Source organism: Astatotilapia calliptera, chromosome 23 (assembly GCF_900246225.1).
Source record: "Astatotilapia calliptera chromosome 23, fAstCal1.2, whole genome shotgun sequence".
NCBI lineage: Eukaryota > Metazoa > Chordata > Actinopteri > Cichliformes > Cichlidae > Astatotilapia > Astatotilapia calliptera.
The window spans coordinates 28,879,904-28,906,828 of NC_039323.1; positions in this window are offsets into that span (position 1 = coordinate 28,879,904).

Consider the following 26,925-nt stretch of genomic DNA (forward strand, 5'->3'; position numbering starts at 1 on the left):
CGGACGGTGACCTGGAGCTGGCAGAGGAGCTGAATATCTTCTTTGCCCGCTTTGAGACCAGGGTACCGGAGGTATTGGAGCCACAGCAGCAACACGCCACCCATAGCAGCACCACCCTCACCCTGGAAGAGCACGAGGTGAGGCGCATGCTGCAGGCTGTTAACCCGAGGAAGGCGGCGGGTCCTGATGGTGTGCCAGGTCGAATATTGAGGGATTGTGCAGGACAGCTGGCTGGGATCTTCACCAGGATTTTCAACAAATCCCTCGCACAGGCGACTGTCCCACTCTGCCTGAAGTCCTCCACCATAGTCCCCTTGCCTAAGAAGCCCCACATCACCGGCCTGAATGACTACAGACCGGTGGCACTCACCCCAGTGGTAATGAAATGCTTTGAGAAGCTGGTCCGCAGACACATCACAGCAGCCCTGCCCCGCAGCCTGGATCCACACCAGTTTGCCTACAGAGCAAACCGATCCACGGAAGACGCTGTAGCCACAGCACTCCATGCTGCATTAACTCACCTGGAAGAGCATGGTAGCTATGTGCGGATGCTCTTCGTGGATTACTGCTCAGCTTTTAACACCATCCTTCCACACAAACTGGTGGCCAAGCTACAAGACCTGGGGCTTCCATACAGCACCTGCATGTGGATCAATAGCTTCCTCTCGGGCCGTAGACAGAGAGTCAGAGTTGGCCATCACACATCCTCAGCCCTGAGTCTCAGCACTGGCTCACCCCAGGGCTGTGTGCTCAGTCCACTGCTCTACTCTCTCTACACACACGACTGCACTCCTCGCCACCACAGCAACATCTTTGTGAAATTTGCAGATGACACCACAGTGGTGGGGCTCATTTCCAAGGGAGACGAGTCTACGTACAGAGACGAGGTGGAGCAGCTGACGTCATGGTGTAAGGCCAATAACCTCCTCCTCAACACTTCAAAAACCAAAGAACTCATAATAGACTTCAGAAGGAAAAAGGCAGAGATCCAACCACTATTCATAAATGGGGACTGTGTAGAAAGGGTGGCAAGCTTCCGCTTCCTGGGAGTCAATATAGAGGAGAACCTTTCCTGGAGTGTGAACACCTCCGAGCTGCTGAAAAAGGCCCAACAGAGACTGTACTTCCTGAGAATTCTCAGGAGGAATAACATCACACAGAGACTGCTGGTGTCCTTCTACAGAGCCACCATTGAGAGTGTTCTAACTTACTGCATATGCATCTGGTACACTAGCTGCACAGGGGCTCAGAGGAAAGCACTCCAAGGGATCATTAACACCGCCCAAAAGATCACTGGCTGCCCTCTCCCCACACTGGAAGTTCTACACAACGCCCACTGTTTTAAAAAGGCCCAAAACATCATAAAAGACACCTCACATCCTGGCCACTCCCTGTTCGAACTGTTGCCCTCAGGCAGACGGTACAGGGCAATCAGAGCAAGGACTAATAGACTCAAACACAGCTGTTATCCAACTGCAATAACACATCTGAATACTACAAAAAAATGTCCATCACGCCACTCTTGTGTTAATCTATGCACGGTCTGAAGCATGTGTGTAGGAATGTATGTGAATGTTTTACTGTTATATCTTATTAGTATTTTAAGTGTTCTATCTATTTTATTTATTGAATTTTATTGTTTTATTTATATTTTGATATTGCTAGGGATGATGCAATGATCGGGGACCATTCTTAATTTCGTTGTTCTCATGACAATGACAATAAAGTTTCTGATTCTGATTGATTCAATAAAAAAATAAATCTATCTGATCGAGAAATTACTCATCTTTGGAAAAGAGAGTTTATTACAGAGAAATGGCTCTTTCCAACATAAAATCTATACTATACTCTTCTTCTGGGCTATATTCTCAGCAGCATATTAAACATATCAGGTCCCCATTGGTTAGATAGTTGGATTAACAAGAGGTCTTGGACCTAACAAACTGATCGGTGAATTGGGACTAAATGAGCACACAAAGAGGTTTTTACTACAAACCACATTTATCAGTTTACACTGCATTTTCAAACCAACACACGGCCGCATGGATTCTTCAGGGGTAATTTGGGATTCATTATCTTGTGCGGGAACTCTTAAGCATGCAAAGTGTCAAAGCTGGAGCTCAAACTCTTGACCTGCTGATGGCCTACTCAGCCTACAACAGTAGTGCGCTGGCTGAGATAGAGCTCAGAAGAAAAATAAGACAAATATTAAAAATTTAAAAAACACGAAGAATCACTGCGTATACGTATAATATTCAATATCGGCTCACCTCTTCTGATCATGATATATAAGTCATTGTTATATATAGCATGTGTATCTATGTCTTCTGGACACACTAATCAATCTGCATTGATTTAACCATATACACTGCGTAGGTCACCAGGATTATTAACATTATGTAGTTTTAGGAAATATTTTTATAGCATTCAAATCCTTACAATTAGAAATATTATATGTAGTAGATGTTTTGGCCATCTGACTGTGTACAATGATATATAACATGATAAATTAACTTACAGATCTATGATATGACATACAAGCAAAGTTAACAAGCACAGTCGGCTATTAAGAAAAATACACCACTCCACAGTTTAACAGTACTACCTCATTGGACAGTGACTTAATCACTAATCATAATGTGTACTCTCCTGCTATTACTTTTGTCAGTCATCACTGCAGCATGTACTGTTACTGCAGGCACCAAGCGTGTATACAATGATGTCACTTTCAGTGTTGCAGTGTGTGGAAACTGGGTCGCTGTTTAACACAACTTCTGCACTCGATAGATTCTGTAACACTCACAAAGAAGTCAGTAACATATAAAAAACGTAGTTTGCTTACTAATGAAATCTTGTTCTGTTTTTTTCCCACCTTCTCTCTGTGGATCTCTGTGGGATACCTGCTCATCTTCTCATATATCTTCACATTCATATGGCCAATGGTGATGCTTCATTTCTGCTGCCATCATAAGGTAAGGCAAAGAACTGTACAACTATACTGCTGATTGATATTCAGTATTTTTAATCATTGGTGTGTGTGTGTGGGGGGGGGGGGGGGTTGACTTTGTACTCTGTGCTTTGCAACTTTTTGGAGTTGACACCTTTTGGTGTGTTAGTCATATAGAGTGTGTTGTTGTCTCCTCTTTACACTGTCAGGCCTTAAGTTTTCCCACTGATAAAAATATCAAACAAAAGCAGGAAAACAGAAAATAAGATATGATGCAACTGAGATAAAAAGAATGTTACAAGAGTTTGTAAAAAAGGAAAAAGAAAAAAGAAACTGACCTCAAAGGAAATCAAGATGACAAGCCCAAACACTGAGGATGATTGCACTGACCTGGATTCCTGTTGATACCTCAGTGCAAAAACTAACAAGGCTGAATTAGGCTAAATAGACATTTAGTAAATTATAGACTGTTCTGCTCCTGGCTCCATTGATAACCTGCCTGCTTAACACGCTGAGATCACAAATAAGGAAAAATCTCATGCTGTGTTTACAGCCTACAAAGTGTTGCAGCAAATGGCTTGGAGGTATAACATCTTTGCAAATGAGAACTCTTTGAAACGGCTAAACTGAATCTGAATGGGTGGGCAGACAGGAGCTGGAGTTCATCTGAAAGTCGCAAAAGCACTGGTCTTGCCTATACTGATATATACTCGCCGGGTATATAGCAGTATACTTTAGTTCGATTCTGCTCCGTTACAGTGTTTTTGCTTCAGATCAGATCATTAGCAGCATGGTACAGCAGTCTAAAGATTAAAGTTGGGTTGTTTTTTTTTGGTTCATAGCTTTTAGGGCTTCATGACAATAGCTCTGGCCGCTTCACAACTGGTGTGGCTTAATGCCTCTTTGCTGGAAGTTGTGTTGTTTTTGTGGGCATCCAATGATTTTTCTTGTTTTTTTTCCGTGTGTGTGTGTGTGTGTGTGTGTGTGTGTGTGTGTGTGTGTGTGTGTGTGTGTGTGTGTGCGTGTGCATTCACAGAATCTCTGTTTTATCTCTTTGCTGGCTTTAATGTAATATCTTGCCACAAATTTGTCTGAGATCATCCACAAGACAAGTGGATAGCCTAAAGGCTCAAACTGCATATGAGTCACTGTGTTTGTGCTGTCACTGCGCACATGTGTGAGTGTTTGTGAGACAGTAAAAGCTTTAATGTAATTTCATTCTTTTAGAGATGAGTCATGTCCAAAATGAGATGAGGCTTTTTTTTTTAAAATAAAAAAAAAGTGTTTTCTACTCCATCAACTCTTTGATGTCGGTTGCTTTTACGCTCAGGTCGAGAGTTAAGGTCGTTTTAAGATTATAGGAGTTTCGGATTGTTTGCTCTAATGGTATTAAGTCCGAGTGTGGGGGTTAATGAAGGAGTGTAAGTCAGAGGGATGCTCCCAAACAAAAAGTGTATGTCTTTTATGTGTGTCTGTGTGTGCGCATGTACTCCAGCCCTTAATCCTTTAACAGGATTACAAGCTGCATTGTCCTTTGTTCACTTGTTCCTTTCCGCCCACGTATGCTGGTAGCGGAGATGTCAGAGCCCACATTCGGGATTACAGTGTAATGGGCTCTCAATAGACCGGGTGAGAGGGAAGCCTGCCGGTTAGATTGTCATTTTTCCCATCTTTCCTGAAGCAGTCGTAACTTTGCTACGTGACTTGAGGTTTGGATTTGAACTGTTTTTGTTTTGACGCAAAGGAGATATGAATTACATTAGCTGGCTACTGCAATTTTCAATAAATATTTTCTTAATAAAAATCAGCTTTGAAGCTAAATTGGCTTCTGAGATTCTGATTCTTCAGTGCAGGTTAATCAGTGTGCAGTTGAGGCTATATTACTGACACCACTTTGTGCAGGAGAGAAGAAGGAAAGGTGTTGGAGTCAAGGCTGCCAGCTGTGCCCACATGATTAGCAGCTGTATTTATAGTTTAAAAAAAAAATTACCTCCCGCAGTGAGGTACTCTACTCCACAGAAGAACAGACATTTCCCAGATGGGAGGGGTTAGAGCTCTATGTGGAGATGTATAAGATCCATTATAAAGTCAGTGTCTTTCTTCACTGGCCTTTTCGAAGCCACACAACCATGCAGTGGCTTTACAGCTGTTTAAAACAAGAGAAAATCAGTGGGCGAGGCTTGCATTTTCAAATATAATGTGAGGAGTGCTGACGGTATATAGGAGATGCTTGTAACTATCATCATAAAGACATTGGTTTGTTGATTCATATTTACATTCCTCAAGCTTATCTTTCTTTTTCATGCTGTCACAGTCGTGTTTTTTTTTTTTAACTCAGCATATTTTGGAGAAGATGGTCAACTTTGTGGTTGTGAGCTAACGCTAATCCTAGTTAACGAGGTTAGCAAGATGCACTTTGATCTTAATTAGGATAAAACATTTTAGGTTGTAAAATCCAGCCCGAAAGGAACTTGAGCAGTCCACTTTTTGCAGTGTTTTTTAGAACAACGATGAACAATGAACACGATGCGGTCTTTTAAAGTGGCCACACCCATAATAAAGACTAACCAACCAACTGGTCTGGAAATACACATCTTTCTATAACGAGTGGTGGTTGTTGGGTTTTCAGGCTTACTTCTGTCCCAATGGGGGTTTATAATAGCTGACCTCCTCTCCATGGCCTGCCTCAAGTGGTAGTTTGAATAACTGCAGTTTTTGGCAATCGGCTTTGCTACTTAGTGAAGGCACACCTGTTCCCTGCCTGTTTGGTAATGGTTGCAGATGCACCAAACACAACATAAACACAAATAAATGCACTCCAGTCTGTACATGTGGGCATGTTAATTAAAGGAACATGCCAGCAGTTTTACATGTTTTAGTCCATTAACCTCAAATTGCATATAGCTTGCTTTAGGGTCTCTCATTTCCCAAAACGGAGACTAAGCAAGTTTTTAGATGGATTTTCTCCTCCAAAAGCAGCACTGAAGAATGCTACCATACTTCAGCTGGATGCATGATCGCTTAATGGTCCTCTTTTTCAATTGATGTGTACAACGTAGCTCATTAAGATGGTGCTTTTTCTGCAAACAGAACCTCTTTTAAAGTCAGACCACTGAAAGGAAACTTTGCTCTTTGGCTTCAGTTTGCAATCATTACTACCACAAACGACTTGAGACAAAAAAACAAGAGAGATGGATTACTGGAACAGGTGTCAAGTGTGTTGGAATTATTAGCAATCTCAAAAGATGTAAGGTGTTTAAAAGAGGTATTTTTTGTATTATATGCATTGGTACACATTATATTACTGTAAAAAAAACCTCTAAGAACATAATTATGGATCTTTTAAGCTTTGCGTGCATTTCTTTGCCCATAAAACAGATCATTTTACAAGCACTGAGAATATGCTCATGAAAAGCAATGTTGCCAGAGGAATATGTGTCAAGTGGCTACTTAGCTCGGCTCTAGATGCAGGTAGATGGAAGGAAAGAGGCAGGCGAGAGCTGCACCAGTGAGGTAATGACAACCTGGTGTCGCATCCAACAGTCAACAACTGAAATAGTGATGGAAAAGCCTGAATTATCCCCACGGGTACAGCTGTGTATGGATCCATCAGTATGCTTGTGCATATGTGACTGACACCTGAGCTCGAGGGTTGTGTTTTTGTTAGCATATCGACTGAAAAAGCTAAAAGTGGATAAAGGCAGTCTGATCTCATCCACTAATGCACAGCGGCTTATAGAGATAGATTTTTCTCACTAGATCAAAAATATCAAAGAGGCAAGGTCAACACCAATAAAGGCATAAGCTGCGGTCCATGTGTCAACACTAGAAACACTAAGTGTAAATTTAGGCCCTGTCCTCATCTGCACAAGTATTTGGGCTTTTGGTTGATCTTTTGGTCAGGATTTCTCTATGGTTAAGTTTACACTGAGGGCATTTTTTGAATTGTCATGTAGACATTTTTTGAATTGTCATGGGGCGATCGTGACTCAAGAGTTGGGAGTTTGCCTTGTAATCGGAAGGTTGCCGGTTCGAGCCCCGGCTTGGAACAGTCTCGGTCGTTGTGTCCTTGGGCAAGACACTTCACCCGTTGCCTACCGGTGGTGGTCAGAGGGCCTGGTGGCGCTAGTGTCAGGCAGCCTCGCCTCTGTCAGTGCGCCCCAGGGTGGCTGTAGCTACAATGTAGCTTACCATCAGCAATGTGTGTGAATGTGTGGATGACTGGTTGTGTAAAGCGCTTTGGGGTCCTTAGGGACTAGTAAAGCGCTATATAAATACAGGCCATTTATCATTTACATTTTATCAACTTTTTTAGAAAATGAACATGGAAAAAAAATCTTATTTTTAAAAACAAACCTGTGTATGAGTGGTCGAAGCCTTGGGTATTTCTCTTCTGTGTTGGTGTTACATCACTAATTCAGTGAATTTATTTCCCAAAGATGCACATTACCTCTGAGGGTTTTTTTTCTACATTTACCGAGATGTCACAAAAAGAAAAAAAAAATCCTCCAGAAAAATTGCCCAACCACTGTAAAATTAAGCTGTTTTAAAAATAAGCTACAGATCAGTTTAGGGTCGATTGCTGCAGTTTATATTTGTCTGAAACAGTCTTGCAAATCTAAAATTAAAAAATAATAATAATAATAATTCATACTTTTTAAAATTGTATGTCTGTTTACCTTAAACATTTGAAAGACTCCTTTTAATATTTTCAAGTTTGATTTATAAATTACCATATTACTTTAAGTGTACTTCAAGTACTGTGAGTACAATGAGTATTTCCATTATGTTTAGCATTGATTTGTAAATAAAGACCTATTAAAATAAGCATTAAAAAAAATGTATGTTCCTATTCTTTATTTATAGACTTAAGTTGGTTTTTTTTTTTTTTAGTTTTGCAGTTGTTAGAAACAAAATCTCAAAAGGAAAACTATTCTTAAACCTTAAATCTTTCCATTTCTCCTAAAACAAAGTAAACTGAGCAAGATACTGCTCAGTGGGTGCGCATGGTACATGAAGACGCCTAATAAAGGAGAAAATGTGCAGTGTCTTGTGTTTTCAGCAAATAAAGAACCTGTGAAGATGGCATATTCACTGACACTTGATTTTTATATTGTCAGTATCAATAATTCAACAGTGTTGCATTTAAGTACACGCTTATTTTTCAGTATATGATTTACATCCGTGTTTAAATTGCAAATAGGATCTTGTTCTGCTGCAGTGATCTGGGGAAATCAGTGGTTGAAGGCTGCAACACTGCCATAGTTATTGTGATCTTTTGCAATGAACTTGAGATCTTGTTGCCTTTGAAATGGTTACTACTCTGTCTGTAATGACTTGGAGTAAATTGCCAGTTGAAAGCGATTTCGGTGCACCAATTAGAGTCAGTCTGCTATTGAATGAGGTCAAACTGGCAGTTACATGCAACCGGTTTTGGATAATATGGAGATAACTGTAATAAACTGGAGAAGATAAAAAAAAATCTGTTACTGTCTGTATCCACAGAAATACTACTAACATTCAGAGTCAAGCCAGAATCTCATAGATCTGATAAAGAAAATCCTCCACAAATAGTGACGTAGCAACTTTGCTTTCATACAGGAATCGAAACCACGTGATTTAAGTTCTCTCTTGCAATTCAAATGATTGCAGTCAGTCCGAGTTCGACTGCTGTTTGTAAACCTCCCATCGGACAACCTGTGCATTAAACTTGCAGTCGAATGCCAAACTCAGTCACTGATTTTTCCTTCTCGCAAGGCGGTTGCTGTCCTATTTTTGATCTAGCCTTGGAGGTCAACTAGAAAGTATGCACAACCGTTTACACTGGGCTAATTTTCAGAGTAAAAGAGCCATCATCCTCTCTGCTATACCACAAAATGAAAATGAGGACCCACAACAAAGTGATGGCAGGTTGTGGATGGTGCTTATTCTTGCCTCTCTGTTCATGGGAATTGTGTAATTGGTTTGTTTGTCTACTTTTTCTTTCTCCGCTCGTCATGCCTGCTGCGCCCCACTTTTAGCCTACTTCACACTGCAGTGAACAACCTCAAAATCTCTGCAATGCAAAAAAAAAAAAGAAAGAAAGAAAGGTAGACTGGATCATCTGTCAATTAGTGTGTATCCACCATATGTGATACTCAGTTATTCTGTTTGTGAGTTGCAGCATGGAAATGTCATATCCTGTTTAAACTAATGCAGTTAGGCATAGCAGTGGCCTTGTGGGAGGGGGCTCGAGTCTTAGCAAAAAGTAGTCAATAATGCATTACATTACAAGAAACCAACGTGCTCATTGGAAACTAGGGCTGAACGATTATGGAAAATAATCTAATTGCGATTTTTTTGCCCCAATATTGCGATTGCGATGCGATATGCGATTATTTTTTAAGGTCTTTGTCTTCTGTATTATTAAACAAAGACAAGCAATACATCATATAGTATGGCCAATACTATATTACATTAATTTTAAACTGTTCTTTCCTGGAAGACAGACCTCTGTTATGATGACATGAGGTGATGCATGAATTGATGACTGACATTTTTATTTAACTTCTTCAATCTTCAACAGTATATTTGAACATACACAATAGTTTATTTTTAGCTTACAAACATCTGAGCATAAAGTGCTGACAAGGAACCCTGGTGTAAACATTAAAATGAAAGTCAGTACAATGTGCAGATTGCAGAAATATACATTAAAAAAATCAGTGGCTTTACCACACTCAGTTTTTCGACATCTGTGAACTACTAGACAGTCATTCAATTAAAAAATAATATTAAATAAATAAAACTAATAAATAAAAAATACACACATCTTACTGATCTCTGCAGTCAGTAACATTACACATAAAGTGCAAACATAATAGCAATTGTATAAACACACACACAAACACGCCTTTAAAATTTAAAGGCGTGAAATTGGACGGTCTAGCCTGCTGAATCAGAAGGCTAGTTCTGATTAGCGTCACCACTGTCTTGGTGGAGTTTAATAAACTCGGCCGTCTGCTTCTTGCTATCTAAAATATAACCAGACACTGGTGTAAATTCTCGACTGTCTCATACTTCTGTTTAATAAGTTTTCTGTTTGACGTTTAGTCAGCTGTGTGAAAACCAAGGAGGAACCCACCCGGGGGATTAATAAAGTTTTATTTTATCTAATCTAATAACTTTAATCTCAGCCAAACCGATTTACTCACGAACAAACAAAACACTGAAAAAAGCCCAACAATAACATTTTTAGGTTGTCTAAGTGTGTAATGGGCTAAGTTTCCATTCAGCTTAAACACTCCCAAGAAAATCTCCAGGACTCAGACGATTGGATTCCAGAAGTTTTTACTGGGCACTTTTTTGTGAAACTGTAAACACAATACAATGAAATATACTGTAAACACAATACAATGAAATATATGAAATGTATTATAGATGCAATAAGCTCAAAGCATCTGGCTAATTATCACAGCTTGACAGCCTAGCCGCATAGCTTATATGAGACACAATAAAGCTAACCGAATAACAGACAACGGTTCAAAACGCTTCACCGCTTAATTGTACAAAATGAATTATACTCACAGACTATGCCTTAGCGAAGAGAAAAGGATTAATCCTGTAACGGCGGAGCTGGCGGTTGAATGAGCCCACACGCTAATATCCCGAGTCACACAGTAGATTCACTTCCTGACTCTCAGCGTAAACTGCTCTCGTGTTGTCATGGTTACGAAAATACACACACCGCTCTAAGCTACGATAGCGAGATAAAGAGAACACAAAGAACACATTTCTGGGGGCATAACAAAGTGACTTATATATTACGTTTAACCCGAGCAGCGAAACTCCGCGGTGATCTGAAAATGATGTGCCGGGAGTTGTGCCGTTCTCGGCCGCATCAGTAACCCTCGAGCTCCCGGCTAGCTGTCGAGCTGGTGGGTAGCAGACGCCTCTGAAAACGTCGAAGCACTTTTGCAAATATGCGATATCTTGATAAACCGAGCAGATATTTGATGTTTACACAACTACTTTCTCGCCTGAAAATATGTTAAAAGTTTATTTTGTGACCCAGAAAGATTAGTATGAGTAATTTTAAAACTTAGTAGCGGCCGCCATTGCTGGAAACGGGAGTTTGGCTGGGCCGCGCTATGAATTCTGGGATATGGTAGTAATTTGGACAGCCTTCGGCGCGTCGCTGTGACGTAATCGGTCTACAAATGCGGCCTCAGGAGGATGCAGCCCATGAATTTGGACATGTCCAGAGTATAATCGCAGCCTTTGCGGTTAGAAAATTGCACTTGATCATGTCGCGATATTATCGCAAATGCGATATATCGTTCAGCCCTATTGGAAACATGCCTCCAATATAATTTCTGATGGGTTTTGTGGCCACCAATTCACATTTGGTTTGGATGACACACACACACACACACACACACACACACACACACACATATATTTATCCCTCAGAGATATATGTATGTATGTGTGTGTTATGTTTTAACCTTTTGGCACAAATCAGCTTTTTTCAATTTTATATAGTTTGTGTATTGGGAATAAAAATGTATCATCTTAAACAAAAGCTTCATACACAGTGGAAGATTAAAGGTGTTTTTAATACAAGGATTTAAAAAAATTCTAACTCCAGATGATTATTCTATTCCTTATTTTTAAGTACTGTTAATATCAGGTAAAAATGCAGGGCCAGGAGGTATTTTTCATATTTTATCTTCATCATCCTTTATGTATTTTATTATACTGTAATGAGAATCTATTATCTCCGCATATTGCCCACCTACACGGGGAAGGTCATATGTCAGGATCTTGCTTAAAGCGGGAGCACAGATTCAGTGTTTTTATTTTTTATTTTAGCTTCACATTATTTTAACCATACAGTGAAAACAAATGAAAGATGACACCATGATGAGCAACCAAGAGGGAAAACAACCCAATAAGATTGAGGAGTTATTAGGTCAACACAGCAACAGGCTAGAGGTGTAAGTCGTGTGTGTGTGTGTGTGTGTGTGTGTGTGTGTGTGTGTGTGTGTGTGTGTGTGCGTGTGCGTGTGTGTGCGTGCGCGCATGTAGCGGAAAAAGAGGGGGGAGGTTGTTGCTCTTAACTGAGACAAACTGGAGCTATTAGAAGGCCTATTGTTGCCCGGCTGGCCCCTGAAAGAACAGCTTGTCCTAGCACTTATTCAGTGAATAGATGTGGCCGGCACTCCCGGCTATCTTGGCCGATCGCACAGATCAATCTGGCTGGGGAACCTGCAGGCGAGTATAAAAAAAGTGTGTGCGTGTTCTCTTTTGTGTGTGACACTCGGGCATTTGCTGAAGATTGGTTGTGCTTTCACCTTTGTACATATAATTAAATCCATTGTTAGAATTAGTTTGTTTTTCCTCACACAGGATCAGGTTGCATTTCTGTTGGTTTTACAGTAGGATGGAGAAATAACCTTCAACCAGAGATCATCCCATATCAGCAGGTTGATATTATCGGCCAGTATTAGCTATTTACTGATCAGAATTTATAAATTGATTAAAAAAAATGTTTAAAAGCAGAGATGAGATGGAAGAAACACCCTTCAGCCATAAATGGTGACACTACACAGCTTGTTCATCACCAGGGGGCACACTCCAAGTTCCCTGTTGGCAACAAACTTATTTGGATTACCACAAACACAGCAACCAGATATGTCAGCCGATATATTGGAAAACTGAGTTTTAAAACACTGAATATCGGTATCAGTCTTGAAATTCCCAAACTAGTCGAGCTCTGGTATCTTCATGTCACTAGCAACAAGCAGAATCAGAGAATCAGAATCAGAAAGGGGTTTATTGCCAAATGTTGAGCAGGTTTACAACATTAGGAAATTGCTGCGGTGCTTCAGTGCAAACATAGTGTCATAAATAGCACTTAAATAGACATGAAAAAATAAAAGTAGGGATAAGAATTAAAAGTGCTACGTAGAAAGATATGTGCATGAGATATACATGAGATATATACATGAGAATAAGAATTAAGAGTGCTACGTTGAAAGATATATACATGAGTGCAGGTGGTGATCAGTGCCAAACATGGAATGATGCAGTGAACACAGCGTAGGGTCATGTGTTAGTGGCGGGAACAGTCATACGGTTATTGTTCATGTGTCCAACAGCAGAGGGGAAGAAACTGTTCTTATGGCGAGAGGTTCTGGTGCGAATGGACCGGAGCCTCCTGCCTGAGGGGAGCAGGTCAAACAGACTGTGTCCAGGGTGAGAAGGGTCAGCTGAGATCCGAGCTGCACGCCGCAATGTCCTGGAGGTGTACAGGTCCTGCAAAGATGGGAGTCTGCAGCCAATCACCCTCTCAGCAGAGCGCACAACACGCTGCAGTCTCTGTTTGTCCCTGATAGTGGCTCCAGCGTACCACACGGTGATGGAGGAGGTGAGGATGGACTCGATGATTGCAGTGTAGAACTGCATCATCGTCCGTGTTGGCAGGTTGAATTTCTTCAGCTGCCTCAGGAAGTACATCCTCTGCTGGGCTTTCTTGATGACGGAGGTGATGGTGGGCTCCCACTTCAGGTCCTGGGTGATGGTGGTACCCAGGAAGCGGAATGAGTCCACAGAGGTGATGGGGGTGTCAGTCAGGATGATGGGGGGGAGAGGGGCTGTGTGCTTCATGAAGTCCACAATAATCTCCACTGTCTTCTGGGCATTCAGCACCAGGTTGTTGTGGCTGCACCAGGACACCAGACGTTCAACCTCCCTCCTGTAGGCAGACTCATCCCCGTCCGAGATGAGCCCAATAACGGTGGTGTCATCTGCAAACTTGATTAGCTTGACAGACTGGTGGGTGGAGGTGCAGCAGTTGGTGTACAGGGAGAAGAGCAGAGGAGAAAGAACACAGCCCTGAGGGGAGCCGGTGCTGATGGTCCGGGAGTCCGAGACATTCTTTCCCAGCCTCACATGCTGCTTCCTGTCCGTCAGGAAGTCAGTGATCCACCGGCAGATGGGATCAGGCACATTCATCTGGGAAAGCTTGCCTCGGAGATGGTCTGGAAGGATGGTGTTGAAGGCAGAGCTGAAGTCCACAAACAGGATCCTGGCGTAGGTTCCTGGGGAGTCCAGATGCTGCAGGATGAAGTGTAGGGCCATGTTGATGGCGTCGTCTACAGACCTGTTGGCCCTATATGCAAACTGCAGGGGGTCCAGGAGGGGTGCCGTGAGGGTCCTGAGATGGGAGAGAACTAGGCGCTCAAATGACTTCATGACCACAGATGTCAGAGCCACGGGTCTGTAGTCATCTAGTCCAGTGATCCTAGGTTTCTTGGGGACAGGGATTATGGTAGAGGACTTGAAGCAGGCAGGCACATGACATGCCTGCAGTGAGGAGTTGAAAATGCCAGAAAACACTGGGGCCAGCTCGTTTGCACAGTGTCTGAGGGTGGCAGGAGACACGCCGTCTGGGCCGGGAGCTTTCCGAGCATTCAGGTTCTTAAACTGCTTCCTCACATCTGCTTCATGAATATGAAGAGTTGTGGTGGGAGGAGGTGGTGTGAAATCCTCTTTTGTGTGGGGTGAGGAGGGGGGTGTTGTAGGTGAACAGTTTGAAGGTGGTGATGGCTCTATGGAGGGGGGAGAGGTGGGGGAGTTAGTGTCCAAAGTGCCTCTATTGTTGGGGCCGTTGGAGGTGTGAAGGCTGCCTGATGGCTCGTCAAAACGGCAGTAGAAATCGTTAAGGGTGTTGGCTAAGAGCAAGTCATCAGTGGAGTGGGGGGTTTTAGGCTTGTAGTTTGTGATATTCCTAAAACCTTTCCACACAGAGGCCGAGTCATTCTCTGAGATCTGCTGCTGCATCTTCTCAGAGTGCTGATGTTTAGCAATGTCCACTTCTTTAGTGAACCTGTACTTGGCCTCTCTGTAGCAGTCCCTGTCTCCGCTTCTGAACGCCTTTCTCTTTTCCAGCCACAGCTTTTTGAGTTTAGGAGTAAACCAGGGTTTGTCATTGTTATAACTCACCCTGGTGCGTGATGGCACAATGCTGTCCTCACAGAAGTGGATATAGGAGGTGACAGTGTCCGTAAACTCGTCCAAGCTGTTAGAAGCAGCCTTCAATGTGTCCCAGTCTGTGGTCTCCAAACACGTGCGAAGCTCCTCCACAGCCTCGTTGCTCCACAGTTTTTTAGTCCTCACGACAGGTTTGGAGAGCTTCAGCCTCTGTCTGTACGCGGGGATTAGGTGGATCATGACGTGGTCAGAAAGTCCGAGTGAAGCGCGGGGCACCGCGCGATAGGCCCCGCTGATCGTGCTGTAACAGTGGTCTAATGTCCTCTCCTCTCTGGTCGGGCATTTAATATACTGCTTATATTTCGGAAGCTCATGGCTCAGATTGGCTTTGTTAAAGTCCCCAAGAGCAATGATGAGAGAGTCCGGGAAAGCAGCTAGGCTAGCTGGGCTCTGGGGGACGCTCATAAATGTATCCAACACTTAAACACTTCCACAGCTGCTACTTTACTCTACAATACTTAACAGTGACCATACACTTCAATTCCTGGTATTCATAGCACTACATGAACTAACTATGATAAGAATTTGTGAAGAGTGTGTGTGTCAAGACAACAAAAAGAAAGGAGGCACCTCCTTCTGGTGTCACTTAGCAACTGCACTTTATAAGTTAAGTATTTCTCAAGTTCTTTGCTAGTATTTGTGTTCAATGACCCAACACTGCCATCAGTTTAGCTAAATCATGGATGGTGCAGTTCAGGATAAAGGTTAGCAACCACAGTGCAATAGCACTCACAGGAGAGTAGAGTGAGTGTGTGCAACAGGCTTCGGTTGTAATAAGGGAGAAACGTCCTTTATCCAATCTTATTTTCTGCAGTGTCCACTAACAAGGTGCTAATTCTTCTCCCCCACTTTCTTCTCACGCACAGAACACAGAGGCACACATACACGACTGCCCGTTCACCTGCACTTGTTGCACGACTTCAAAGATGGCTGATTTAACTAGTGCTATCTCCCACTCCAATAAACACCTTCCAGAGCGGCTTTGAAGTAGCATCAATCTTCCTTTTGCATCTGTCAAACTTCTCTAACATCCACTTTCCAACCAACCAGCCCATCAAGGGAAAATCAAAGCGCCTTCAGGCGTTTGACATGCTGTAAATAGACTAGTGCGGTTAAACCACGGAGCGAATGAGCTCTGAATGGGATGTGTCTATTTGCTGGCTCATAACCACACTATTTTCATATCCCCTGCAGGCCATATAACACGGAACTCCTAATGGTCCTCTCGTCATTTCAAATTCAACTCACAGGGTTTTTATCACCACTGCTTTAATTTGTGTGTGTATAATTAAAAGAAAATTTGATTTATGGGAACACACGCAGTAGTGAAAGCCTGCAATCCCTCTCTATCTCTGTCCTCCTCACACAGACTCTCTAACATGCACACTGACCTTGTTGCCTCTTTTATTTACTGCACAATGACTGCAATTTCCAGAGTGTAATTAGAGCTGTTATAGCCTGGCCTTTGGTCTCAGTCATTTAGAGGTGAGTACGTCATCAGTCCTTTCACCCCCGTTTTCTCGTCTACAAGCGAGTACGTTTTTGCCTCTCTATGTTGCCCCTTTCCCCGTTTGAGCCCCCAGAATCTCACCCTTCTCCTTTCTGAAGACAAAGAGGCCAATTTTCTCCACTCATTTTCATTTGGGCTACTTAATTAATCATTTCCCCACATTTTCAGCTGAACACCCACAAATTGCCCTGGTCAGAGCCCGAAGACAAAGAGATTTTGTGTTAATTGAGCATACAGCAATTCATTTACATGCCATTCCCTTCCTCCCACATGCCCATATCCACTAACAGCAACTCCACAGCTGTCGCCGATTAATTTGTGTGTTCATTTTTCTTTCTTTGCGCACCGCGTTTGCCTCGTGCTCTAGGATGCACTGCACCTTGGCTTTAAGCACATTTAAGCAAGGAGAGAAAGGTGTTTCGCACACTGTGTCTAAGCTTCTACAACAGTGGCACCTTCTGCCATTTTTCTACAGCACTGCAAAGGCTTTCTTTGGTCCGTATTGGGCCCAGAGCGATGCTTTATTTCCAGCCTCGACCAAATAAAGACAAAAAAACAGAAGAAATAATATCAGACTTGTACTTGCTGCATTTTCTTGTTATTCTGTTAATTATACATCAGCTTCAGTGCACAGTATGAAAAATCTGAGTGCATCTATACCACACAGCTTGTTCACAGCAACTTTTGCTTTAAAAAAGAAACAAAAACAAAGAAGAAAAAAATCTTAAAAATTCTTTGGCGAGCTGTTGGCTCTATTTGCTTTCAACATATTATATTAGAACCTAGGGTCTTTGATACTGGCTTGTATTGATTTGGGTTTTTTTTTATGTTTTTTTGCCCATCATGATACCATAAAACCCATACATAACTCCTGAAACCAGCCCGTCAACTAATTTAGGTCAATAGATTTTCTCGTTCTCACCTCTGGCAAGGAGAGCGCGCTTTATAATACATTGACGAATCTCAGACTGGAGTTGATGGACGATAGTGACCTTTCTCTGTTGATGCCCAGCGCTGACCACTGTATATGAGCTGGCCACAATCGATATATCCATAAAGAGGCGCTCGAGGTGCTCGCGTAAGCCCGGGAAGGTAGAGATGCACACAGCTAGTTACGTATATGCGAGTCTATCAAGCAGCAACACCACCACCAGCCGCCATGTTTTTCACATGAATTCAGATTTCCATTGTCATCCTCAGCTGCACTTGATTGACAACAGCTGTAATAAACCACTGTTAAAAAGTTGTTCATGATTATGTGATGTGTGAGAACATTAAAACACACGCCTCGATCCTCGAAGCTGTTTTTCCAGGCCTGAGGGGGTAACTGCAGACTGAGTTTCGCTTTGAAACAAAGGCCCGTCTTTGTGGCGGTCTCACCATCACCATGGTAACCTAGATAACTGATTTCAACAGGCATGAGACTTCATTAGTTTGGGGCAAAATCCTGCACTAGTGGACCATGTCACCGTGCTAGTTTTGCCTGAAATTACATCAAACAAGTGACTGCACTCATGTGCTAATTGTAATGGTGGGAATAGGGGGGTGGACGGTGCAAAAAGGAGGTGAAAATTAAAGTGAGTCCTTCTTTTTTCTCCTAACGCTTGCCGCTCCATTGTGTATCTGTCAGCAAGAAGTGAGGTGTGTGCATCGGTGCAATGAGGAAGCCTCCAGTAGCATGACAAGCTTATCTTTATCACCTGTCACTGTGACATTAGGTGTCTCTGCTCAGCCCCAAATCTCTCTGCTTCCCTCTCTGCGAATAAAACGCCCTCCTTCTCTGTCACGTATGTATAGTATCTGCACAGTGCTTTGTCATACAGCTTTGTTTACTGCATTGTGTTGTTGCGGTTTTTTTTGTTTTGTTTTGTTTTTTTGTTTTTTTAAGGCTTGGGTGTGAAATATCGGAAATGAACAGATGTAGGTCTTTATTAGAAGTCATTAGTCGCTGCCTTCCAAACTACAACAAAATAAAGCTAATGCTAAAGCTAACATCAGCATTATACTTATTAAATCGTCCATATTCCGCAATTTTTACTTTTTTTAGTCAATGTTTTAGCATGCTGACATTTGTTAGTTGGCCCTTAATATAATTTTACAAGAGATATTATCATGATATGAAACATATAAAAATTTTACCTGGTGCTGCAAGGAGGTAAGTACTTTTGCGGTCCCTTAGCATTACTTAAGGGGAATATGAGGATGAGTACCACACAGGCCTCATTATTACAGTACTTCATTTCTTAGTTGCTTCACAAACCAGAAGATTAGTCACTGCTTCCCAAAAGATATTACTAACTACCATCACAAAAAGGTAAAGCTAGCTAAGTGAACTGCCAGCATTACAGTGGTTATGTTAACATGTCTAATGTTTACAGTGTTTACCTATTAATTACATTAGTGTAGGTTAGGAGTAGCAGTTGCTACTATATGTCTGTGAAGGTTCTCACTCATCCAGGTCATGGTAGTCTAAAGAGCTTGGAAAGAAAAGCGTCTGGACTTCTTTAAGTTGCTTGAAGACGTTTCACCTCTCATCCGAGAAGCTTCTTCAGTTCTAAGGTCAAATGGTAGAGAGTCCCAGATTTAAGTCCTACGGGAGTGTCCCCCAAGGGGGTCCTGAATGCCCTGTTGATCCTCTACCGAATCACACGAGCCAAGGTGTGAGAATGGGTGTAGGTCACAATCAGCCAAGGTTCCGGGTGAACTCTTTGTGAAACCTGCCCCACTCTATCATGTGATTTCCTGAGGTCAAAAGGCCCAGGATGTGAGTGGGTGTTAAGGTGTCTGGGAAAGGTTCTCAAAACTAGATTATAGATCATAAACGCATGGCACAACATAGAAGAGCCACCTCGGCGGGACAAGACTCGGCTGTCCATCTGCATCTAAAGGACGAAGGTCACTCTTTTGAGGATGCCAATGTTCACATTTTGGACAGAGAAGACAGGAATCCAAATTAGATTATATACAACATAGAAAGCATATCAAATATTTAAACAGTGAATGAACCATTTGGAACTTTATGGCAGCAACATTTTGAAAAAGAAAAAAGCTGTTATAGCATCAAATTTCTCACTATATAGCATCCTCTACTCTATGGACTCCTGTCAATAAGGTAGGAGACTAGGACTTCTGGATATTTGGAAGATGAGTGTGAATGTTGTGTGTGAATGGGTGGATGACTGAATGTAGTGTAAAGTGCTTTGGGTCCTTAGGGACTAAGTAAAGCGCTATATAAATACAGGCCATTTACCATGACCGTTATCCCACTTTTGTCTGATAGAGGTTTTTGTTTTCATGATCATCATTGAATGTTTTCAATTAGTGAAAGGTCTAGACTGCAGACAGGCCAATTCAACACCTGGACTCTTCTGTTAAAAGCAACACTGTTGTAAATGTAACATTATAAATGTATTCATGGAGCATATGTTGAGGAAAATTATTCTGAAATCTTTCCACAATTTGTAGACACAGTTGTTTTGCAGACTGGTGAACCTGTGTCCATCTTTACTTATGAGAAACTCTGTAAGATGCACTTTTTATACCCAGTCATGTTACAGACCTGTTGCTAGTTAACCTAACTAGCTGTTTCTTTTTCACTTGCATTTTTAACCTCTTGAGACGTGTTGCTGGCATCAAATTTAAAGTGAACTAATATTTTTCATGAAATAATAAAATTTAAAGTAAAAGATTTATTAGGCTATCGCTAGCTAAATGTGTTGTCATCATTGCAAATTTTAGCTAAATAATGACAACAATGTTTGGCAGTTAATATTAGCATTTGTTAGCAATAGCAGTTGCTACCATAATTAGTACTAAATGTCAGGTTAGGAAGGATGTGGACAAACCGTGATATAAAACAAATTAAATTTTAATCTAATGTTTAGACAGTTTAGACCTAAATCACAAAAGTAATTACCAATGATGATGAGAGAAGCACATTTATTTGCAATTCAGTTTTTAGTAGTCCCTTATTGGTCATGATTGTAAACATCATTATGTCTGCACATCATGAAGGTTTCTGCAAATTTCCCAGCAATATATCCATCAGTGACTGACTAACAAACCAGCCACCTTGGTAATGTTCTCATTGGATGAAAGCAATACCCACTGACAGGAACTCAATTTGATATTTGATAAAACTGATTAATAAAGACTCACAAATCCATAAACTTGATTCATATCCTGAAAAAATTCTTGGCATTCCCAGGAACTGTAAGTACTGACAATTTGTCAAAGCTGCTGCATCTCACCAGAGCTCACAGGGTGTCCATTGGCATCCCTGCTGTGACACATTGTTTTGTTTTATTTATAATTAGTGAGACTAATGTGTCAGTCCCAACTTGTCACACATATACAACTGTAACGTGTCAGTGCTTAAGACTAACCAAGAAGCAGGTCAAAGCAAATGTAATAAGAGTATAACAGGGCGTATAAAAGAAAACAAAACACAAAGTTCCCAAAATTTGACAGGAGCTAGAGTCTCTAGGTCTGGCTGGGAAACTATTGGCTTCTGAAAGGGGAGTTTACATCCTTTGAAAAGTGACCATTTTTTTCTTGGTCTATTGCCCAGGCCATTGCATCAAAGCATATAAGCCAAAGGACGCCTTGTTTGTCTCTTTGTGAATCCAGTATCTGACAGAATGGCGATATTTGACACAATGAGATGAGAGTGCATTTTTCAGAGAAACTGAAGAAAACCCTTAAAGGGCATGCTTTCCACTCAGACATAAACTCAGAACTTTTAATAACTACAACAGTGTTGATGGTCTGTTAGATTATAATGTATGATCATTATTCCAATGTAAATTAATTATATATCTGGACACACCTATGTACCTTATATAAGACATGTCAGCAGGTCTCCAAGTGATAAAGCCTTCCTAGTGTGTTACATATACAGTTATGTTAAAAGGAAAGTTTTCACTCTATTCAATAGAGTTATGTCATAAGCAGAGATGGGCAGTAATCTGATTACTTTTTTCAAGTAACGAGTAAAGTAAGGGATTACTATTGGAAAAAAAGGTAATTAGATTGCTGTTACTTTCCTGTAAGCACGCTGCATTACTGAGTTACTAAAACCATGATTTTTTTTGTGAAAGTGTCTCATGACTAGGGATGGGTATCGTTTAGGTTTTATCCGATACCGGTGCCAAATCGGTACTTTTGAAACGGTGCCGGTGCTCAAACGGTGCTCAAACCGGTGCTTAAAGAATGGAGAACACAAAATTGGTCCAAAAACCTCTCATGTTCAGCTGTTTTTTTTGTAAAAAGATAACAATGTTAGCCTTTTCTGCAGCTATGGGGCATATATGGTATCACTCTTGGCTGGAAGCAGTGCTTAAACAATGGAAAAAACACAAACTTTGTCCAAAAACCTCTCATGTTTAGCTGTTTTCCACTTTTTCTTTGGTCATTTTAGCCTTTTTGGCCAGGGTGAAGGGAGTATCTGCCATCAAACAAGAAGACAGCCGCATGTAGCTATGATGATGTTTGCTAGTTCACCTTACATGCATTAATGTAATAACGTGGTTAGCCTACTCAACGTAAATCACACAAGAACAACATTAAGCTACTCACGCAGAGAAGAACGGCTGCTGCTGCCATCAAATACGGCGCATTTCTGGGCTTTTAAAAAAAACGCTATGCGTTGCCAGGTGTTTCATGAGATTCGAGGTGTTACCTCCTTTGACAGTATCACAGTATCAGCTTAAAGCACTTGTTGCAGGCTGCTGAGTTTGCATATTTTGCTGTGAAGTACAGCCAGACTTTTAACCGCTTCGCCTTGGACATTTTTAATCTGTAGCTCTGCGCTAACAGAACGTACGTACCTGGCCCCGCCTACTATCCTCGGAAACGTAAAACGATTGGCTAAAAGTGTATCACAGCTCAGGAAAAAAAAAGCACCGAAATAAAGCACCGAAATGTGCGCTGCTTTTCGGTCTGGTTACTACCGTTTATGTCAGAACCGGTGCCATCACCGGTACCCATCCCTACTCATGACAGTGACGTAAGCGAGTGCGACGTTCGTGGCAACAGCTGTGTGCAGATCAACAATGGATAATATAACGAGCATATGACCGTGCAGCATTTAAAGCTTGGAAATACTGACCTTACTTTGACTTTGATTCTATAAAAAGTGACAAAAACATTAGCGTCCGCTGTTCACTGAAGAAAACATCTTTTTACAGCAAAAAAAAAACAAAACTAAAATTCCGAGCAAGCACCGAGAGTACGCTGCCACAGAATGGGAACTTCACAGAGAAACTGCCGGATCCTTCCACTGACCGCTGCGGCACACCTGCACCAGGGCAAACCTCCGACTGCCTCACTCCTGATATACAGGTGAAAATAGAGCAGCAGGACCGCTGAGTCTTTGATTTTATTTATTTTCTGCTGTGTTTGACTTGCATCTATTTGAAAGAGTGAGTGTAAACACAAAAAACTATTTTATTTTATATGCTGGACTGTGCAGAAAATAGGTTTAAATATTCAACAAATTTCTTCCAGTCAGAGAATGTTGCATATAATTTAACGTTTGCTTGATGCATAAAGTGAAAAGATTAAAACTAATAAAACAAGTTTTAAAAAGAGACTTTTCCATTTGATTACATTTTAAATGATGGATTATGCATAAAATGTAGAATTGGGTTGAAAGATCTATTGCTTTATTACCTATTCATATTGTAACTAAAGTTACAATAGTAAAGTAACTATGTAACTAATTACTCTTGAAAATAAGTAATCAGTAAAGTAACGGGATTACTTTTGGGGGGAAGTAATCGGTAATTAGTTACTGATTACTTTTTTCAAGTAACTTGACCAACACTAGTCATAAGTACACTCATACTGTTACCATATGAATTAAAAGGCATATGTTGGTCTCGAGCATTCAGCTAGGTGTTAAAACAGTGCTACAAATCTGAACAAACTCCAAGACAGCTGGACCAAACTGGAGACTCTAAAGGCCTCAGTTAGCATGTTAGATGTTAAAGTTCATGACAGAACAGCTAGAAAAAGATTGAATAAGTGCAGCTGGTTTTGGAAGGGTTGCCATGAGAAAGTCTCAGCTCTCTACAGAGTACATGGCAGCATGGCTTACCTGTGAGATCGGAACAATTCCCGGGACTGCTGCAACAATATCATTTGGATACATGAGAGTAGAGATGCTTCATGTATGTGAAAACCACCACAGCATTTCAGCACAAACCATAAGCACAGTGGTGTAGAGGTAATGATTTCGGTTTGTTTTGCAGGCATAAGACCTGGGCACCTTGCACTCACAGATTCAACCACGAACTCCTCAGTATAACAAAGTATTCTAGATATTTGATAGAAGACCATCTGTCCAGCAGCAAAAACTGAAAAAGAAATGAATTAAGTTGTTGCAGCGGCCCAATCAAAGTCCAGATCTCAAACTAAAATGCTTTGGGACCTTAACAGAGCTGTGCATAAATGAATACCCGCAACCCTCAATTAACTAAAGCAGTGATGGAGAGAAGAGATGTTTCTGTTGCAAACAAGTGTGCATTCCTTCACAACAATATATGACAAAGTCATCCCAAAAAATATTATGAATGAATTTATTGATATTAAAAGTGCTGTGCAAGAATTTAAGTCACAGAGTGTGCTTAGTTTTTCACAGCATTGCACAGAATCCTACAAAAACTTTCTTTGTCACATAACTGTAGCAACAGGGAAAGTATCATTATGCAGGATGAGTTTTACAATCAGGCCTGTCAAGAAAAAGAAGGGTAGTTCCAACTGTTTGACTGTTAAGCCTTATTTTTGTGCCCTTCTGCTCTTTTACCCCATACACTACACACACTTTAAATTTAAACAGTCACCTCAAGCTGAAGATCCAGACTCCTCACACAGTGACGAGTAAGCAAACCCACACTCAAAGCAATACGAGCTAAATTGAATATTGATTGTTGGTAATCCATGTGCGCAGGCTCTGTATGAAATAGTGGCAAAGAGAGAGACTGCGCTGTAATCGCTGATCTCCTTCAGCTAATTCACAAAACTCCCCTGAGCAGTTGTGTTTTTGGAGTTCATCATGACTGTAGCGATCGCCTCATGGTCACATTACCAGGCCACTCTGAGAAAGCCAATCACAGCCATCAGTGTATGATGGCAAAATTGTGGTCCAATTTTTATTTTTGGAGAGAATCTATCATATTTACTGCCACATCAAAGAGACGATATTCTATAGCACATGAAGTGGTTTGGGAAATATAGCAGGGAGTAGTTAATGAAGCACATTACAGTGGAGAGATGACATGGATTTCGAGGGCTTGAAATTGGCACCACAGATGCTCATCAAGCAATCAGCACTATTTGGATGTAATTTTATGGTAATCCTTTCATTTTCTGAGCCATTTTGTTCATTTCATGGATTGTAGACACGACTCTGAAGAGACTCTGGGAGAAAATGGCACATGGCACACAATAAACTGAGCTTCTAAATTCAAATGAGAGGAATGCGTCTCTGTTGAAAATTCTACTTCGAGTCGCTTAACAAATAATTGTGTGTAGCATATGAATGAATACACAAGTTTCATTTACTCCAAACGGGAGTGATGGTATTTATGAAGGACGCGGACGCGTGTGAAAGGAAGTGGAATACGGACGTGCAGACAACAGCTCTGAATCCACACATCATGATCCGTTTGGTAATTTAGATTCATTTTGATCATGTTCTGCGACCTTGTAGTTCTGATACATCACAGCTAAAAAAAGAATCAAGAGAATTACATTTTACCTTTAAAAAGCACTTAACTTTTTTTTTAATAGGCCTACGTACAATTTTAAAAAAAAAATCAACTCTAGTTGTTTACTAAAGCCCACATTATCACTGCTAACACTTTTGTGTTAATTTTGAAGAGGCGCCAAGAGCCGCATTAGCTTCATGAGTGGACAAACAACACTCCAATCAGCTCTTGCCAACCATACTTGCTACTGCCAAATCCAAAACCTACCAACACTAGAAGTTACTGTGCACCATCAATCATCCTAATAGTGCATTTGTCATTTTCAGATTGCCCTTGTGGCGTGTTACAACCGAGCCACCTGTTATCTCTGAGATTGGTGAAAGTTGGGGAATAGTGTGGTTTCAGGAATTCTCAGAAGGAAAGAAGAAAAAACAAAGCAAGTTGACGATATTTCAGAGATAAAGTGTTTGTCATATTAATTGTTAACAACTGTTACTGCTGTGCTGCATATTTATACGAGCCGCTGCCTGCTGGTGTAGACTAATTAATCCCAACCCCTGCTGATGTTAACGTGCAGCAGTCAATTGATTTTAATAAAACAATGCCTGTAACCAAAAGGCTAGGTTGTTAAGTAAATTCAAGCTAACTTGTGCATTTAATATGTCAAGATATTTGTTACACCGCTGTTGTGGGCGATCCACTTACACATGACTCATTTAGCTGAGATTGCAGCTCAGTTGTTTGATGAGCCTGTAATGTGAGGGATAATCCCTTGTGACCTGTGTAGCTGCTAAAGGAATACCTTGTAAAGTATGAGCGACTGCACCGGCGGTGCATCATATATTGAGCTCTATTAATCGAACTATTCTGAATACGCTGTTGTGCTTGGAATTATTTGTAGCACCAAAGTCAATTTTTATACACCATTTTGCTGCCATAAAAGCAAATTGTATTTGTTCACAGCCAGTAGCGGTCTTCAACAAACACATCATTTACTGGCGTTAGAGTGAAAATCTGCATTGCTGGTTGCTAGAGAAAAAACAAACTAAACCTCCTTTTTTTTCCAAAAAAAAAAAAAAAAAATTACACTGTATGTATGACTTATTGTTAAAGATTGATATCTTTAATAAAAGCAAATGGACTCAAGGCCAATTACTACGGAGAGAGGAGAAGTTGGAAGGCATAATAGATGAATTAAAAGCGTTGGCTTGAGTCTTTTAATGAGAGTGGGAAAGGTAGGAAAATGCAGCCTTAAGACACAAGCGTCATTTATTGTGTGATATCATTTTTGAGGTATTACATTTTGTAGATAGACATTAGCTAAACAGTACTGACATGACAAATTATTTCTAAACACTGTAGTCATTACATTAAAGTTTGATAATGTGGCTACAACTCAATGCTATTGACACTGTGCTCTGTATCTGCCGCTAGACATTGGTGCATATTTTATGTGTAATTGAGAGCACAAATGTATGGGGTAAATATTCAAGGGCACACAGAGAATAAATTAATGTCTTCACCCATAGGCAAATTTGCCTCAACTGTCATAAAATGCCTTTAGCATGAATGCTATTTTTTTTTCACAGTATGCAGTGCAAAAGTCCAAGAAGCCAGGGTTTTTTGCTATTTTTCATAGTGGTCTTAAGCAATCCGATTGTTCAGTCTGACGTCACTAGCCGTGTCTGGGTCTAAACTCCGCTGCAGGTCCATATATCAAA